We start from the raw sequence: 17,419 nt of genomic DNA on the forward strand, positions 1-17,419 counted from the left end.
TTGTTGTACTCCCAAGTGTGGGATGCAGGAATGCTTTGTCCATAGCTGATAGCAGCCTCGTGAGAGGTGTGTGATCTTTGTCAGCTGATGAACAGCCTTGTGAGAGGGCTTGTGATCCTTGTCAACAGGAAGCTGACTTCTGCAAAGGGCTTGGTTTTTGCCAGCTGAAAAAAAAATCCTGATACAGTATAAATAAGAGACTACAGACAGAGAGATGTAGCTTTGCATTACAGCATCTTTCATTGCTTCACCATGTTTCACTCCTAGAAAGAAAAACTCCGGAGATCTGCTTCTGCTGAATCGTGCAGCTTCTGCTGTGTTGGCTGGTTTGCTGTTTGGCTGGACTGCTGGTATCTTAGGATTCCTTTGGCTATGTATAATCTTTTGTGGTTCCCATATGGATTCTTGGATTTGTTTTTAGCCTGTGAAATATAAATTTAGAACTTTGATGGGCATTATATTAAATCTGTATATTAATTTTGGTGTGTGGTTATTTTCATAATTATCCTGACAATCCAGGAACATAGAAAGTCTTTCTACCACCTAGTGTCTTCTTTGATTTCATTGACTTTTCATCAATTCTTCCGCATTGTCTAAAAAATTTTATTGTAGAGGACTTTCATGGTATATTCCTAGGCATTTAAGTTTGGGGGGAGTAATTATGAATGGGATATTTTTCCACTTTCATTCTCTGAAAGTACATTTTTGGTATATAATGGCTATTATTTTTCTTGTTTTCATAATAATTCATCAGATACTATTAGCATGAACATGGAATGCAGACATAGTTTTCCGTCAAGTTGTTTAATTCCTTAATTAAGGCACAATTCCCTTCCATACTTCCTTGCTTGCTCTTTTCCTTATAAAATACATGAATAAAGATAAAAAGAAAATTATATAAAAAATGAGCTGTGAAAATAATTATCATAATATCTGTGGGAGGTCTTGGGGTTTGTAGCTTCTGGCATGGCCTGTGGTCACTGGGAAATCTCTCTGATGTAGTTTCAGGAAAAGCAATTTTAGAATGAAAACTCCAGGCTCTGAAAGGACCAGAATCACCCACTATTCCTTGATTGTCAGGAGATACTTACCAAATTAGGAGTGTATTTCCATACTCCTGTAGCTTGAAAGTCCCCTGCAAAATCTATGCTGCTACGATATGGCTACCAGGATGCTAAAAATTGGTGTTTAAGAGGCAAGTATCTGATAGGCTGTTCTTATGAGTGGATCAGTATTAGTATTCAAAAAATAGGTTACATACCTTGAGAGTGGCCTTGAGAGTGATATGAATTTGGCTCACCGCGCTGGAGATATTTTACAGGGTGGACATGAGGAGGCAGTTTAAAGGTTCTTAGCTTCTTGATAATGTCTTGTGTTAATTTAGGAGTGGGACTGAGATGGATGTCTTGGTGAAGTGAGTTTTGTCATTATTTTCCTCAAAAACGTACTGTCAATTAACAAGGGCCATTCACTAATCTAGGGAGTGAATGGAGTGTGTAATACATATTACCTGCTCACTAACCACCTTCTAGCAAATAAGAAGTGTGTGTAAATTTTGGGGTGAGGGAAATTGCTTTGTGAAGTCGAGGGTCTCTTGGGTGGCATGTATGAGGTATTGAGAACTATGGTTGGTATCAGCAAAGAGTATAACAGGTGACTGATTAAATAAAACAGAATGAGCTAATGGAGAGGCAAAGCTATATTGTATAAATGCAGATATATTGGGATCAGTGAGGGAGGAGGAAGGGGAAGAAGAAGGGAAAAGGGAGCCCACGTTTGTGGGGGAAGAGAGAGGGCACGAAGAGGGGAAAGGGGGAGAAAGGGCAGAAAAGGCTGCAATGGAACCAAATTGTCTGATTATATAGTGAAGGGCCTCTGGGAGAGAAGCCCTTAGGTGGAGGGCTTGGTATGGCAGCCACGCCCTGCAGCAGGCAGGGACTTGAACATTGGTAGAACAAGGTTAACAACGTGATATTTGAAGGTTTACTGAGTCTGCTATAGAACTATGTTTTGCGTTGCTCACCAACGATTTTGGGGTACAATGATGAACATTGTCTCTGTGTCCTTTATCCCTTTTGTGGATTTGGAGAATCCTGATTCTAAGTACACCCAAAAGCCTTTCATCTTTGGACCAGGCCAGCAGATATGTGTAGTTGTTGGGTTGGGAGTGAGGTGGGGACAGGGAAAGGTCAGAAGAAACTTATAAGAAATTTTAAAATGCACTCCCAGATTCAGAGCGGACCTTTTAATAGTTCGTCCATTCGTGACGCAGCATATGCCTCCAGACTTGAGAACTGTGACGTCTCTCTTCAAGCAGTCTTTGGTGAACACTCTTAAAATTATGAAGTTGGCCTCTCTTTGTGGAGCATGGGTCAGGTAGTTTTGGATTCTTGCTCCGTGGTATGCACTGTAGGAACCCTGCCAAGCAGCTTGTAAATTTACTCTACGCTATCAAAAGAGCATTATATTTAGTGACAAGAACTAGTGTCTATTAATGTGTCACAGAGTAAAGTGGTTTGTGTGGTGGCGTGAAAACGTGACGCAGATTCCTTCCAGCTTCACACCGGAGATAGTGCTTCAACGGCAAAACTTCCCACGCGTTGTAGTCTTTGGATGATTAGCGTTCCCCTTGTGCACGTGTTTGCTGTCCGTTTGCCATGGGGATAATTCTGTGAAAAATTCACATTTCGAGATTAAGCAGACGTGTGTTGTGTGGTTCCATGCAGTAGTTGCTAATAACTTGTGGCCACTGTAGCTTAAATCTCAATTAATTAAAACGGAGTAAAGGTGAACTTTCAGTTTCTTGGTCTCCCTAGGTACCTTTCAAATGATGATAGACACAATGAGCAGTGGCTCCTATATCAGGCACAGAGCTGCAGGGTATTTCTGTAATTGCAGATGCTTCCCTTGAGCAGTGCTGAACAAGGGTAACATTCATAAAATACCTCTTTGTGAACTGAGAACCTATACACTATTTGATTTCCAAAATAACAAAGGTTAATAAAATAGTGAACAAGTAAACGGTAAACCTAAGCCAATGGATCCTCTATAAACTTTTGGATCATTTCACTTGTTTTGTGAGCTCTTATCTATTCATGTGCATCCATAAAGCAGTACAGACAGGAACACTGTGAGGCTCCCAAGATGGGCTTGGGTACCGTATCTGTTCAGGAGCCATTAATGCCCATGTCCTTTAGTGGTGGCACAATTTCTGGGTGATTTCTAAATTATTTACCCAGGATCTTTTTATTATGTTATCTTAAGATTGTACTTATTTTTGTCTTTATGTAAGAGATTCCACAAAACTAGAAAAAACACAGCATTTTCCTTGGTTAACGATACTGTTTTGCTATATTTTACTGAATATACTTGAGTAGAGTGTTTAGTCTATCTATGTAGCTGAGAGTTATGTCCTAGGTGTTGTTACTGCCAAGCTCTGATCCAATGAGCCTTTACCGAGATGATCTATCTGAAGTTTTGGGTATGCACCAATCTCTAACTAGTCTTTAAAAGCTAGTCATGATGTATCTTGCCATTGTCCCCTGCCCCTCCCCCATCACCATAAATATGAAAGGTAAAAGGAAAAATATTTGGAATGAGTTCTAAAAGGCACTTTAATGTCCATTAGGATAGGCAAATATTTCTAAATGTAAAGGTAATTGATAAAAGTGTAAAGATGAACTATTATGTGTTAAAATTACAGATTTTATTAAGGAATGAGAAAAGATGTGGAAAACAAGAGTAAAGAAAGAAAATATATGCACATAAAATGTAAGAGGTTCAAGTATTTGTCTCTTAACACCCTTCAAATCAATAAGTAAAATCGGAAAAATGTTACTCATATAAACCTTTAAAAGAAGATGGACATTATACATAAAAAATGTTTGGATGTATTATCATCAGGGAAACTCAAGTGAAATCTGTCTCATGATTTCATGACACAATCATCAAAATGACAGTAATCTGGAATATAAAATAAAAATCAACATTCAGAAACTTCAAGTCAGGTTATAGGTTTTATCAACTTGCTCTAGAAAAACTATCTTCTGAGGCCATAGGTACCTATGATTAACAGATATAATCCTTGGCTTTTTTCCAGTGGAAGAATAGACAGTATTAAGTAGGTGTGAGGAACAAGAGAAGCCCCAAGTGAATGAAATCCTTAATGACTGTGTATTGTTGACAAGGGCACAACCATGTTGGGGCCCCTAACCTCAGACCTTCAGGAAAATAGCAAAACCTTCCCATACCAGAGTGAGAGTCAGAGGGATGGCAGAGTCTGCTTCTGGTCTGAGTGCAGACATTGATGGTCTGTGCGGGAAATGCCCATCCTGGCTTTCTCCTCTCAGATGCTCAGGGATTGGTCCTGCTGAAGGGAGTTAAATTTATCCAGTTGTTGAGCTGAATGCCATAAGGAGGATAATGCCTCCTTGGTTAGTTGATTACTTGTTTGGCTGTTTACAGTGCCCTTACCTCCTTGTTTAACTGTATATAATAAACACCTTAGCTTCTAGGGTTCTTCAGTTTCTTCATTGGATAGTCTGTTCACTCCATCCAATATTTTCTACCACAGTATCTGTCATTTCTTCAACTTCTTGTTGTCCCCTGTCAGGTCATTTTCCTGGACACAAATAAGGAAACAGAAAGTAAGCAATTGAAGGGCATTCATGACAGCATTGTTCATACCGGCACCATGCTGGCTAACCTCTCAACTTGACATGTTCTAGAATCACCTAGGGAATATGGCCTTGAGCATGCCTGTGAGGTATGATAGAGCTTATCTTAGTTCATGGAGGTATTTATTGGCTTGTTTCTTACAGCTGGTCAGATGTCTAGAAAAGGGCTCTGCAAATTAGATACGTGAGAAAGACCCTTCCAGAGATGTAATAACTTGGAATCCAAAGTTTGGAAGAATCAGAAGATGAGGAGAAACAAAACAAAACAAAACAAAACAAAACAAAAAAAAAAAAAACACTGTAGAAGTAACAGTAGAAACCTCCCAATTTTAAACTCTAACAGGACGAAGGGTGGTGCCATGATTCAACATGCAGTTAGGGGCTGTGATAACACACAGTAGAAGAAGCTTGATAATGAGGGAACACTCAAGGTTTGAAACCACTTTAGTAGGTAAAGACTTTCAAACAAGGAACAAAAGATCCTCTTACATTTTGCCTTGTTAAGCCAAGTCTAATTATCTTAGTTCACTTTTGTGTGATGAAAGGCATCCACAGAAAAGCATCTTATGTCAATCTGCATAAGAGAACAGTAGGAGCCAGTAGCTGCAGCCAGTCAAACTCCTCAGCAGGACTTTTATTTCCCAGACTCCACCAGTTAGTCCAAGAAAATCTCATGATTGCCTCAACCTGAATGCCATAAGACAGTTTAGTAGCATTGAAAGCAGCACTATTTACAGTGAGGAAGAGAGAGAGAGAAAGAGAGAGAGAGAGAGAGAGAGAGAGAGAGAGAGAGAGAGAGAGTTAAAGGAGAGGAAGAGAGAGAGAGATGCCTGACTTATTTAGGAGTGTTTTGTGTTAATACATATTGACATCAGCAACCATAGAGAATGTCAGAACTGTAACTTGAAAAGCCTCAGGGTACATGGACTTAGTCATCCCTTACTTATATTAGGGCAGGAAAGTCAGTGATGGTTCAACAAATAGATCACCATTGTCCTCTTTCTGTTGAAGAGTGTGATTTCCATGTGTGTGTGTGCATGAGTGTGTGTGTTCACATGTGTGTGTGTGTGTGTACATATACATAGGTATAGATATGTTCAGTGCATGAATGAATTAATGAAATTATTTAGGAGCTTTACATTGTGTGTGCCATTTATAAAGAAAACAAAGTATCACCTAATGTCACTTCTAAAATAAATTATGCTTAATTTTTAATTTGTTTTTGTTTTGGAGACAGAGTTTTTCTGTGTAGCCTTGGCTGTCCTGGCCTTGCTTTGTAGACTGGGCTGTTCTCAATTCCAATAGAGATCTGCCTGCCTCTGCCTTCTGAGTATTGGGTTTAAAGGCATGCACCACCATGCCCGGCTTATTCTGAATTCTTTAGGGGTGAAATGTTGTGCTTTCAAAGTCTAGTATTAAAAAACACTGCATGGTTGATTAAGTTCAGGAACCCAGAGCAGAGCTCCCTGCATGCATTCGGCATGGATTGTGCGCTTCCTGCCAAGACAAATGTAGTTCATTGCCTTCTCGTATAGTTCTGATTATTAATATGTACAAGGAAAAACAAATGGTAATTGATAGTCTCTGAAATTAGCTGAAAGACATACAAACATATGAAATCTTTATCCTAAAAGAAACACGAAAGAAAAAAATGGCATCTTGATGTAGAATATTATTTTGAGAAAATAGATCTCAAAAGAATTTAAGAATCACCTAAATACATGAGGAAGATATTTGAAATAAGTCCAAATATCAAAAACACATGACTTTTTTTTAATTGCCAAAGGAAAGACTATTTTGCTGCCTAAAGAACTTGACTCATTAAAACTACTTTTATAGGTGATAGATTGGGGTGTGTGTGTGTGAAAATTTCCTACTTTGAGAAAGAAGTGTGCTCTCTACAGTTCCCCCTTTTTGTTTTAGACGCATCAGGCAAGAGTAGAGGTCTGATCTCTGCTATTAGAAATAAATTGGGACTTTGTACCGATGTTCATTTAGGTGTCATCCACCCAAAGAGCATCAGACCCGTCCAATACCTTTTTCTCAGAGGCGGGACCTGGAGCATCAACCCGCATGCAATCAGACATGCTCTTCTCTGGGTCCAAAGCGGCTGACCCTGAGTGCAGTGCTTAGCCTCGCATCCTGAGCGTAACATTTTAGCTTTTTATGGTAGCCAACCATGCTTGGGGAGACTGTCCTGCTTCAATGGCTGTAAAGGCCTGAATGGTCATGGCTGCATTACTCTGTTGTGAGACTCTAATCTTGCATTTTTACCACAGGCAAACCAAGGAGACCAACACCAGAAGGCCTGCTAACGCTCCCATGCCCGCCCATTCCTTCAGATGATTCATGGCTGCAGCAATCCATGATGATAATCCTGTGGCTAGTCCTGCGTCCACTCTGGTAGAATTTACCGTGACAATGGCCACTCACAGCTGCTCCATCGTAGTATCGAATTCTCCAGTCCAAGATGGAGCTGGTTTCCGCCTTCCACCTTCCCGATGGTGAGTGCTCTCTGTCACGAACAATTCCACATTTGGCTAAGGCTGAGGATCTGGCTTGCTTCCATGTATGTGGACCTGTCTGCATTGCCCACATGGCATGCTGGGGTTGGCTACCCAGAGGCTATTTAAGCTGTGGGCTGGCTTTCCCCAGGGTCAGATGATTGTTCAAGGTTCCTGAATAAACTGCATTGAAAAAAAAAGAATTAATACAGTTTTAAGAATAATAAAAAAAAAAAAAAAAAGAAAGAAGTGTGATTGTTTGACCGAATCTGTCTGGGAGGCAGAGTCCACAAAGAATAAATTTAATTCTGGAATCTATGAATTTTGAGTAGGAGCCCCGAGCGGCTCTACATTTAACCTACATTCACCCTAAAATACTCATACTGTTCACACTCTGCTTATGCATCTTTCTGGGTTAGCCAAGTACACGGTCTGGTGTTCTCAGCTTGGCTTCTTCTGTTCTCATCCAGGACAGGTCACATTGACTCATTACGCAAAACCTCTTGTTTATACCTCAGAGGTTGCTGAGCCCATTGCACCGGCTTTTGAAGATCTGGCAACAGGCTTGCAAAAGGATGTAGCTCTTTCAAGAAGCTCCTCATTTTAAAAAGAAATTAGTATCACCACAGGTGCCAAACCACTGGCAGAGAATAGAGAGGGTTCTGTGAGCACAGTGAAACATACATTGAGGAACCGTGGCAACATCTGTGTGCCATTTTATGTTAGGAACAATGCTTCTAAATGACTGCAGCGTGAATGAGAACATAGGGTGAAGAAAACAGCTGGCTTTGCATTATTTAACCCAGGTGGTAGCATTATATTTATTTAGAGAGACACAGGCTATGATTGCATGAAAGAGGAAATACAATTTTTTGAAGGAAAACATAAAATAACTTTAATTTAGAAAGTTATGAAATATTAAAAATCCGTTCTTTTTTAAAATAATTATTATCATTTATGACAATTTATTCACTTTGTGTCCTGGCTGTGGCTCCCTCCCTCATATCCTCCCAATCTCACCCTCCCTTCCTCTTCTTCCCACTATGCCACTCCCCTAGTCCACTGATAGGGGAGGACCTCCCTCCCTTCTATCTGACCCTAGCCTAGCAGACTCTCTGATCACCTTCCCCTGGGGAGCACAGCCTTGTCAGACCACAGAGAAAGACAATGCAGCCAGTCCTGAAGAATTACAATTTAATCACATCTTTTCTCATAGTTCTCCCTGCCCTTCCTCAATAGCAATCACACATTACATGAATGAAAAGCATTAGGGCTGCAGTGGCTGACACTTAACCACTAGGATTATCTTTCAGTTAAGCACTGACCATATCTGTCAAAGGATGTGGAAGGAGCCAAAGGGACAGCTACCTAAGATTAAATGAGCTGATAAAAAAGGCACTGACTAAAGTGTCCAAATGTTAGATTTTATCCTACCATCCTGGGTGATATGAGTGGCAGACAGAAGTTGCCTGAGAATGCCATGGACACATGTTCCTAAAAAGGGACGTTCTGCTGCTGTGTGTATCTTTCTGGGAGAGATTCTAAAGAAGGATGTTCAATGTAGTAGTTATTCAAACAGTACAGGTCAAAAGGTATCTCTATTTTGGGGTTGGCACAGGCAGAGCACATAAGGGGTTGTTGATTGCTAGAAAGTTTCATTTTTCAGCTTGGTACTTAATGTTTGGATTTGCCATTTGAAAATAAATATTATATGTGCATTTTGTGCACTTCTCTGTAGAGATAATTTAATGAAAGGCACAAAAAGAAAAATGAAGATGCCCGATTGGTCAATGATCTGGAGAGGGTTTTGTCTTAAAATCAAACACATAAATAAATAAAAGGAAAGAAAGAGAAAAAAAATTTACAATGGATAGACGTACAAATTAAGGCTGAGAATAAAGATAACTTGGGGAAATTTAGGTTTACGTAAAAATGATGTAAATTTAATTATAGAGCTAAGAGCCTTATGACACAGAACTCCTGTTTATGAGTGGAAGTGACAAATTCCATAATGAATATTTGTTTGTTAGGCCAATGAAATTGTGATGCTGATATACTCTCAAAGGTGAATGCTGTTTATAGCGCTTGAAATAAACTGTAATTAATTAACACAGAGACCCAAAATTGGACAGTACAGAGTGAGAGACTTTGGAAGATTCAGTCCTAAATGAGATATCATTATCAGACTTTCAAAATAAATTTTGGAGAGAGAGAGAGACAGACAGACAGACAGAAAAGAGAGAGAGTTGGGTTTGGGAATGGTTAGATTCTGAGAGGAGTTGGGGTAGGGGAAAGACTATGACCAAAATACAGTTTATGAATTTTTTCAAATAAATAAAAAAGACAGTACTTAATATTTGGAGCATCTTATCTGTTAAGGAAAATATTTTTGTATGTTTAATTCTTCCAAATGTTTGAATTTTAACTTCGAAACTAGAAGGCCTGAAAAGTTTCATTTAGCTGAATCATTGAATATTGATAACTTAAGATCAGTATATATGATGACTGCACAAAATACCAGTCAATATTTTTAAGAATTTCATTCACTAAAATAATGTTTGTGTTTCTAAAAGAATAATAGTATATTGTGTGTTTCTGTCATGGTGGTACCTTACCCTGCTTAACACTCCTCTCAGATGCTTCAGTATACAAGTGACATGAAATACCCTTTACAGAAATATGAATTTGGGCAAAAGGATCCCATTCTCACCAAGAAACCCATCCACTGTCTTTTATTCAAAACAAAACAACAAAAACAAAAACAAAAGAACTCTCTTCAAGACACTGCAACATTTACTGCTGTCCCACCTTTGTTTCTGAGACAATTGGTGGACTTCTCTGGACAATGATGATTCAAGATGTTGGAGGGAACAAGGCCAAGGCTACCACTCTCCTTGTCTTTCAAAATGTTCCAACAGCATATTCAATCTTTTCCAAATAGATGTTGGACAAATCCATTTTGACCCAGAATCAGAACAATCAGGCCAAAAATCTAGATTCATCCACTCTGGCTAAGGTCAAATTATTGGCAAATATATTTTTCAAAATTTCGTTTTGTTGGGAATTGAATCCAATTTTTTCCACATGAAAAAAAGCCAATAACAAAAGCTAATGATTGTAAAAGTGAGACCAAAGGGCCACAGGACATATTTAGTTTGGAAGGAAAATAAAAATACTAAGAAATTGAGCTATAAAAGACTTTATACCAGTTTAGATTAATCTAACAGCTTAAAACATAAATGTTTTTCCTATTTATGTAGATGTTTAAGATCGGAATTGTGCTAATAGAAAGGTTATGATTTCTGTGGAAGAGACTCAGTACATGGTTCTTTCATAAGTGTTTGCTCAAATACAGGTTTATACAAAATGAGAAACTCTTATTTTATGGGCTTTTTGGTTTTGAAATTTCTTCAAAAATATTCTCAAAATAACTTGTTGACTATTCATGTTGAAGACTAACACAGAGGTCAAAATCTCTGCAATGTGTTAAGATTTCGAACTCTGGGTTCATAGGAAATAAGAGCTAAGGACAGAAGTAACTAGGACAAAGAGGTGTAATGTCATATGTTTGAGCTCTGTATCATGACAAATAGGATCAGTGAAGTTTGCAGCAAAAAAGCAGGAAGAAGACCAGGAGGGTATCATGTGGCTCTCACACAATCTGATATGGCAAAACATGACATGGTAGTCAGATCTCAACACAAAGCAGATGATACATTCAGATCAAGATGGTTAGAAGGACTTACCTTTCAAATGGATAGTTTATTGTATGTGGGTCTAGGAGAAACCCAAAGGATGTTGGACTACTATCACATCTAAGCCAGGGGAGACGTGAAGGAGGGATAATTGTGGAACTTGAAAGAAATATAAAGTGGAAGTTCTGTAGAGGCACAATGAAGTCTACAAAATTAATTCATGGAGATTTGCAGATAGGAGTCAAGGGATACAATTACCTGATTCAATTTATATTGTGGTGTTGTGCTAGTGTTCTGCTGAAATGTCATTGCATTTTATGAGTTCACACCAAAGTGGGAACAAGATGGTAGAGATGATTAAAAGGGGGTAAAGAAGAGGGAGGAAGAACTCCATTGCTGGTCCAACTATAAAGCACAGAGCAGGTAGAAAAGGGTGGGGAAAGGACCTTGAGCTATCAGCTAGACACTTGGCATGGTGGACTAGCCACCAGTGACTATAAGAGACTAAAATAACCATCTGTAAATTTAAGATAATGATTTCTGCTAGCTTCCTTGTTTTTGTTTGTTGGTTTTTCAACTTGAATATCCATCATTCTCTGGAGATTTCAGTCTCTCTAACTGGATTCTAGGTAACCTATAAGAATTTCTTTATTTCCTAAGCAATTTGTGTTGGACATGTGCCAATTGTTGTTGTGTTTATGAATTACATATAATGTATTTATTAACCAGCTTCAAACACATAATCAAAACATGCGTAAACTTATTTTTCAAGAAGGCTTTTTTACATCAAGGAGTTTTGGAATTGTAATTCAGGAATTAACAGAGACTGACCTAGTTTAGTGACCCTTGTAAATTGAGTGCATATTTCTTATTAATATTCTGAGTTATCAAATGACATTGTTCCAAAATCTCAGACTCGGGTTGCCTATTATCAGCCTTTAGGTGTATTATGTAATTTTCATTTCTTTATTAAATGAAATATTAAAGCTGGACTGTACCAAGGTTAGAATGGTTGATTATCTTATCCTAAATGAAGATGAAAAACCTTTAGGTCTAGGACCAAAATGGGTTGCTCAAAATAACAACCACTAATTTTCATTTATCATCCATCCTTGGTTAGTTACTTTGAGACTGCCAGAAAAGCAGAGAGAGCTGTAATATGAATTTCCTCTTCACAGAATATTATAGGACCATTTACTGGAACTCACTCAGCCTTATATGATACTTTTTATCAAGGCTTTGATTAAAGTACAAATTTAAAATCTTCTCAATATTCATATGATTCAAATGCATAGCAGACTGAGTGAGTGCCCGTTGGTTCCCTCCTACTAGTTCTGGTTCTAGTGACTCTATGTATTGGTAACACCTCAAAGCTGTGATCAACATTTGCTTGTTCTTAGTCTCTGATGCCTTATTGTACAGAAAGCTGCAGAGTTTACTTTCCTAGCATCTTCATGTAATGAAACCATCTATGAGCCAGTTGATGTATTACCTCCTGGGTGACAGAGTCTGGTTACTGATGCATCATTCTCCCTTTATATTGAACAATCATGATGAACAGCAGTTAGTGCAGGGATCAGAAAAAAAAATTGATCGGAAAATGGTTCAATATAGCACATTAGGATGTCATTACTGGTCATGCTGGAGAGGCAGAAGCTAGACTGGTCTCCTGTGGAACCACATGTGACTCACTTGCCGGGAGAACTCACTATTTCTCTTTTAATCGTGAAAGATGAAGAATCGCTACCACTGAAAGGTGAATAAAGAAACATGCCATTGCAGCTGCTAGTGGTGGCTTCAGTGCTCTGCCACGTTTAGCTGCCTCAGTTGCAAATGTCTCTCAACACTCATGAGCCTGGTCATCAGAACCTGGAATGTCTATAAACATTCCCGTCAGTTGAGAACCAAAGCCAGAGCGAAGGAGGCCTGCACCTCATGTGTGCATTCCAAATACCTCACAACTGCTTCTAATTGGCGCACTTATTTTCCAACTAAAATTTTAGTTGCAAAAACATCTGAGAAATAAAAATTTAAGCTTTCTACAAATTGAGATATTAAGGTGACATATTAAAAGGGGGATGAGGATAAATGCTTAGTGACAAAGAGGACTGTCAGTATGGTTAGTTCTAAACAACTCCTTCATAGCATAAATGGTGGCCCTGAACACCCACTTTGCCATGATCACTCAGCATACCAATTAGTAATTACCTTGAGTCAAGTATAGAATTTCAAACGTCAAAATTTTTTAAAAAAGTAACAAATGGAGCGTAGCCAGGGTAGTGGGTGGTTTATACCCACAAAGAGATATAACTGGGACCCATGATAGTAATCTGCAAACTTTTGAGAAGGTGGGTGTATTTTTTTTTGTTTGTTTGTTTAGTTCATATTAAAATGCAGATCAACGTGGTGGGCTTCCAGGTGAGTTCTTTATTAAAAATTTCATGCAACAGTTCTTTTTTTAAATTTTATTCTTTATATTAACTACATTTTATTCACCTTGCATTCCAGCTGTAGCCCCCACTATCATTCCCTCCCAATCCCACCCTCCCTCCTTCATCTTCTCCAATGCTCCTCTCCAAGTACACTGATAAGCGAGGTCCTCTTTCCCTTCCATCTGACCCTAGCCTATCAGGTTTAATAAGGACTGGCTGCATTTTCTTCCTCTGTGGCCTGGTAAGGGGGCTCTCTTATCAGGGGGAGGTGATCAAAGAGCCAGCCACTGAGTTCATGTCAGAGACAGTCCCTGTTCTTCAGGTGGGAGACTGAGTTGCCATGGGCTACATCTGTGCATGGGTTTTAAAGCTAAAATATGTGATCTTGGGTGTTCTTATCTGAATATAGACCAAGGGTCCCTCAATACTATTTAGAATGTCTGAAGTTTAGTTTAATGTTAAAAAGCCTTTTCATTTCACTGTTTTTATCATTAATTCTGTAAGTAGAGTAATGATAAGTGACATTTCATCTCTTCTGATTTTATTGATTCATTAACAGTTTATTTCCATTTTCCAAGGCTTGTCAGGAAACAAGTATTCTAAAACTACAAAAGAGCACAGAATGGTAGCTTGGGCACTTGAGAACTGAAATGGATTCCAACAGGAAAAAATGCAAAGCATATTAATAATTTGAGAAATAATGATCCACTGTTCAAATATTTTATGGGCAGAAGAAACCTTGACTACTAGATTGCCAAAAGAGACAGAGATGAAACCAGAGCGCAAATGGTTTTGCCATGTGTGTGTCAATAAATTAAGACTGATGCAACCTTGGACTGTGGAGGAAGAAGCCTCACCGACAGGGTGGAGACACTTTCACAACTTCAACATTCAGTAGTCCACTCTGGGAAAATGGATTATAGCAATAAATGACAAAAATGTGGAGAAACGGACAGAAGCTATAAAAATAAAAATGATTAAGTGACCTGATGATGAATATAAAAAAATAGAAAAATTGTACTAAATTTATACTGAAAGCTATAGAAAATGTCACAAAATGAAAATGTCTAAACTGAGGTTTATTTCACATCTTGGTGTGGTGGTACAGGCCTCTAAACTCAGCACTTGGAAAGCAGAGACATGAGAATGTCCCTGAATACATAGGACATTCAAGGTTAGCCTGGAGTATGTGAGACCCTGCCTCAAAAAACTAAAATGAAAAAAACAAAAAGAAAAAATTATTTAATAAAGATCATCATTCTAAGAAACTACACTAAGATTTATACATAATAAAGTCTTTCCTATTCAAATTCATGGCTTAGGCAGTAAATGAAAAATAATTTTCATACTTTAGAGAAGAAACCAGAATGTAAAGATTCACACACATGAAAGTTGTCTGGACCAGTGACAAACTATAGATCTCATCCATTCTAGGATACACTATTTGCTAACAGAAGAAAACAGTATCAATGAAAATGATATCCTGACAATACCTATGCACAACAGAATAAAATTCACATAAAAATCTCTGAGGACACAGAAAAGCTATGATTTAGATTAGCAGCTTGAATTTTTGCTCTCTTGTGATATAGAAACAGGGATAAGGTTTTTTTTTCCCTAAAAATTAAGGATATTTTCTATAATACATCTGTTTTGTTTCTCCTAAGGACTGTTGGGTCCAATAAAACTTGTGCAACTTGTTTCTAATTAGCAAGGACATGTATTATATGTTGAGCACAGCCTGCTTGTTCACTATTGTGTGATCCTGAAAGTAATTACCTTCACCACTTACCCCCAGGCTGTGTCTCTTCTTGATAGCAAAGCATTAGAAAAGAGGGAGTGTGCTCAAATGAGCTGCCCACATTGCTCTCCCACACAGCATCTGTCCATGTAGACATGACTGGCACGTTCAGAAGAGGGGAAGGAGAAAAGAAAGGAGTAAATTAGTCAGAGGAAATCAGCTTGGTCCTGGGACTATGGGGGGTGAGATTTTCTCTGTGGGAAAAGCAGAAGAAAGCTGCTCCGAGGGAGCACAGCTAGTACATGGCAAGGTCAAAAGCCATATGGCTTTGAGACATGGGCACACCACTTCTTTTGTGCTGTCACTCTTTTGTGTACTATCCATATCCTTTCATTTATCCACTTGGACTTGATGTTTGTGCAGGGTGATAAATTTGTATCAATTTGCATTCTTCAATGTGCATACATCCAGTTAAACCAGTACCATTTATTGAAGATGCCCTTTTCCCTATTATATGGTTTTGGCTTCTTTGTCAAAAATCAAGTGTCCACAGGTGTGTAGGTTTATTTTTGGGTCATCAGTCCAATTCCATTCATTGATGGTCTGTTTTTATGCCAATAGACCTAATGAGTCTTTGGAATTCCTTGGTATCTGTTGTTATGCTGCTCTTTTCATTTCTGATTTTGTTAATTTGGATATTGTTTCTCTGCCTTACAGTTAGTTTGGCTAATGTATGTCTATATTGCTGATTTTTTTACAAAGAACCAGATCCTGGCTTTATTGATTGTTTGTATCCCTTTGTTTCTAATTTTTTATTTCAGTCTTCAGTTTGATTATTTCCTGCCTTTCAGTCCTGCTGTGTGTGTTTGCTTATTTTATTTCTAGAGCTTTCGTATGTGCTGTTAAGTTCCTAGTATGAAATCTCTTTAATTTCTTTATGAAGGCACTTATTGCTATGAACTTTCCTCTTAGCTCTGCTTTCATTGTGTCCCAAAAGTTTGGGTATGTTGTATCTTCATTTTCATTGAATTTTAGGAAGACTTTAAGTTCTTTGTTATTTCTTCCTTGACCCAGTGATCACTGAGTAGACAGTTATTTAGTTTCTATTGTTATGCGCAGTATGTGAGATCCCCAAAGACCACCAGAAATTGACTCTGCTGCAAAACATGTGAGGATCTTTTTATTACAAGCTCAAACTTGGGTCACAGCAATCTCCCTGGTTGAAGAGGATGAGTGCGGCCCTGTTGTCTAGGAGAACAAGTCTTTTAAAGGGAAAACTGCAAGCAGCAGGTTACATGCCTTGGTGTTACACGGTTGGGTAAGGGAAATTAACTTTTGAAATGATTGGTTTACTTTAGGGGCCAAGACCATAAATGGTTCTGGCCTGGCCATCTGGGCTGGTTTCCTAGCAACTGTATCTCTAGTGGGCAGGTAAAGAATGCAGTAAGTCTAGTTCCTCCCCTCAAATGGCTGGACATGTTTCCACCTGGCTGGTGTTTGTTCAGGCTTGTGCTCCATACCCCAAACCAATACCCCCCAAAAAACAGTCTTCAATTCTTTGGTCTCTCACTATGAGTTTGTAAACTTTCTGCTGTTTCTGTTGTTGTTGAAGACCAGCTTGAATCCATGGTGGTCTGATAAGATACAGAATGTTGTTTCAGTTTTCTTGTATCTGTTGACAATTGCTTCATGACCAAGAATATGGTCAGTTTTGGAGAAGTTTCCGTGAAGTGCTAAGAACAATGTATATCCTTTTGTGTTTAAATAAAATGTGTGTAGATATATGTTAGGTCCATTTGATTCATAGCATTGATTGGTTTCATTATTTCTCTATTTATTTTCTGTCTTGATGACCTGGCCACTGGTGGTAATAGGGTGATGAAATTTCTACTATTAAAGTATAGGGTTTGATGTGTGATTTAAGCTTTAGTAATATTTCTTTTACAAATGTGGGTGCCCTTATATTTGGGGCATAGATGTTCAGAATTGAGAAGTCATCTTGGTGGATTTTTTGTTTGATGAGTATGAATTGTCCTTCCCCATTTCTTTTGCTTAATTTTGGTTGAAAGTCAATTTTATTAGATATTAGAATGGCAAATCCAGCATGTTTCTTGGGTCTGTTGGCTTGGAAAACCTTCTACAGTCCTTTACTCTGAGATAATGTCTATCTTTGTCACTGAGGTGTGTTTCGTGTATGCAGAATCACAATGAATCCTGTTTTCACATACATTGTGTCTTTTTATTGAAGAATTGAGTTCATTGATGCTGAGAGATAGTAATGACCAAAGATTGTTAATTTCTATAATTTTGCTGATGTTGTTGTTGTTGGTGGTGGTGCTGGTAGTGTGTGTGTGCTGCTGTGTGTGTTTCC

At 38.4% G+C, this 17,419-nt stretch overlaps 1 long non-coding RNA gene across 1 annotated transcript in view; it reads left to right on the forward strand.

Moving 5' to 3' along the window:
- The first annotated feature begins 213 nt into the window (after positions 1-213).
- LOC132654585 (uncharacterized) overlaps positions 214-17,419 on the forward strand; it is a 29,941-nt gene continuing 12,735 nt past the window's right edge. Inside the window, exons 1-2 of the long non-coding RNA XR_009592208.1 lie at positions 214-350; positions 6,956-7,180. This is a non-coding gene — a long non-coding RNA (uncharacterized LOC132654585). The remainder of the gene's footprint in view (positions 351-6,955; positions 7,181-17,419) is intronic.

The sequence above is a fragment of the Meriones unguiculatus genome, chromosome 6, assembly GCF_030254825.1.
Source record: "Meriones unguiculatus strain TT.TT164.6M chromosome 6, Bangor_MerUng_6.1, whole genome shotgun sequence".
Lineage (NCBI taxonomy): Eukaryota > Metazoa > Chordata > Mammalia > Rodentia > Muridae > Meriones > Meriones unguiculatus.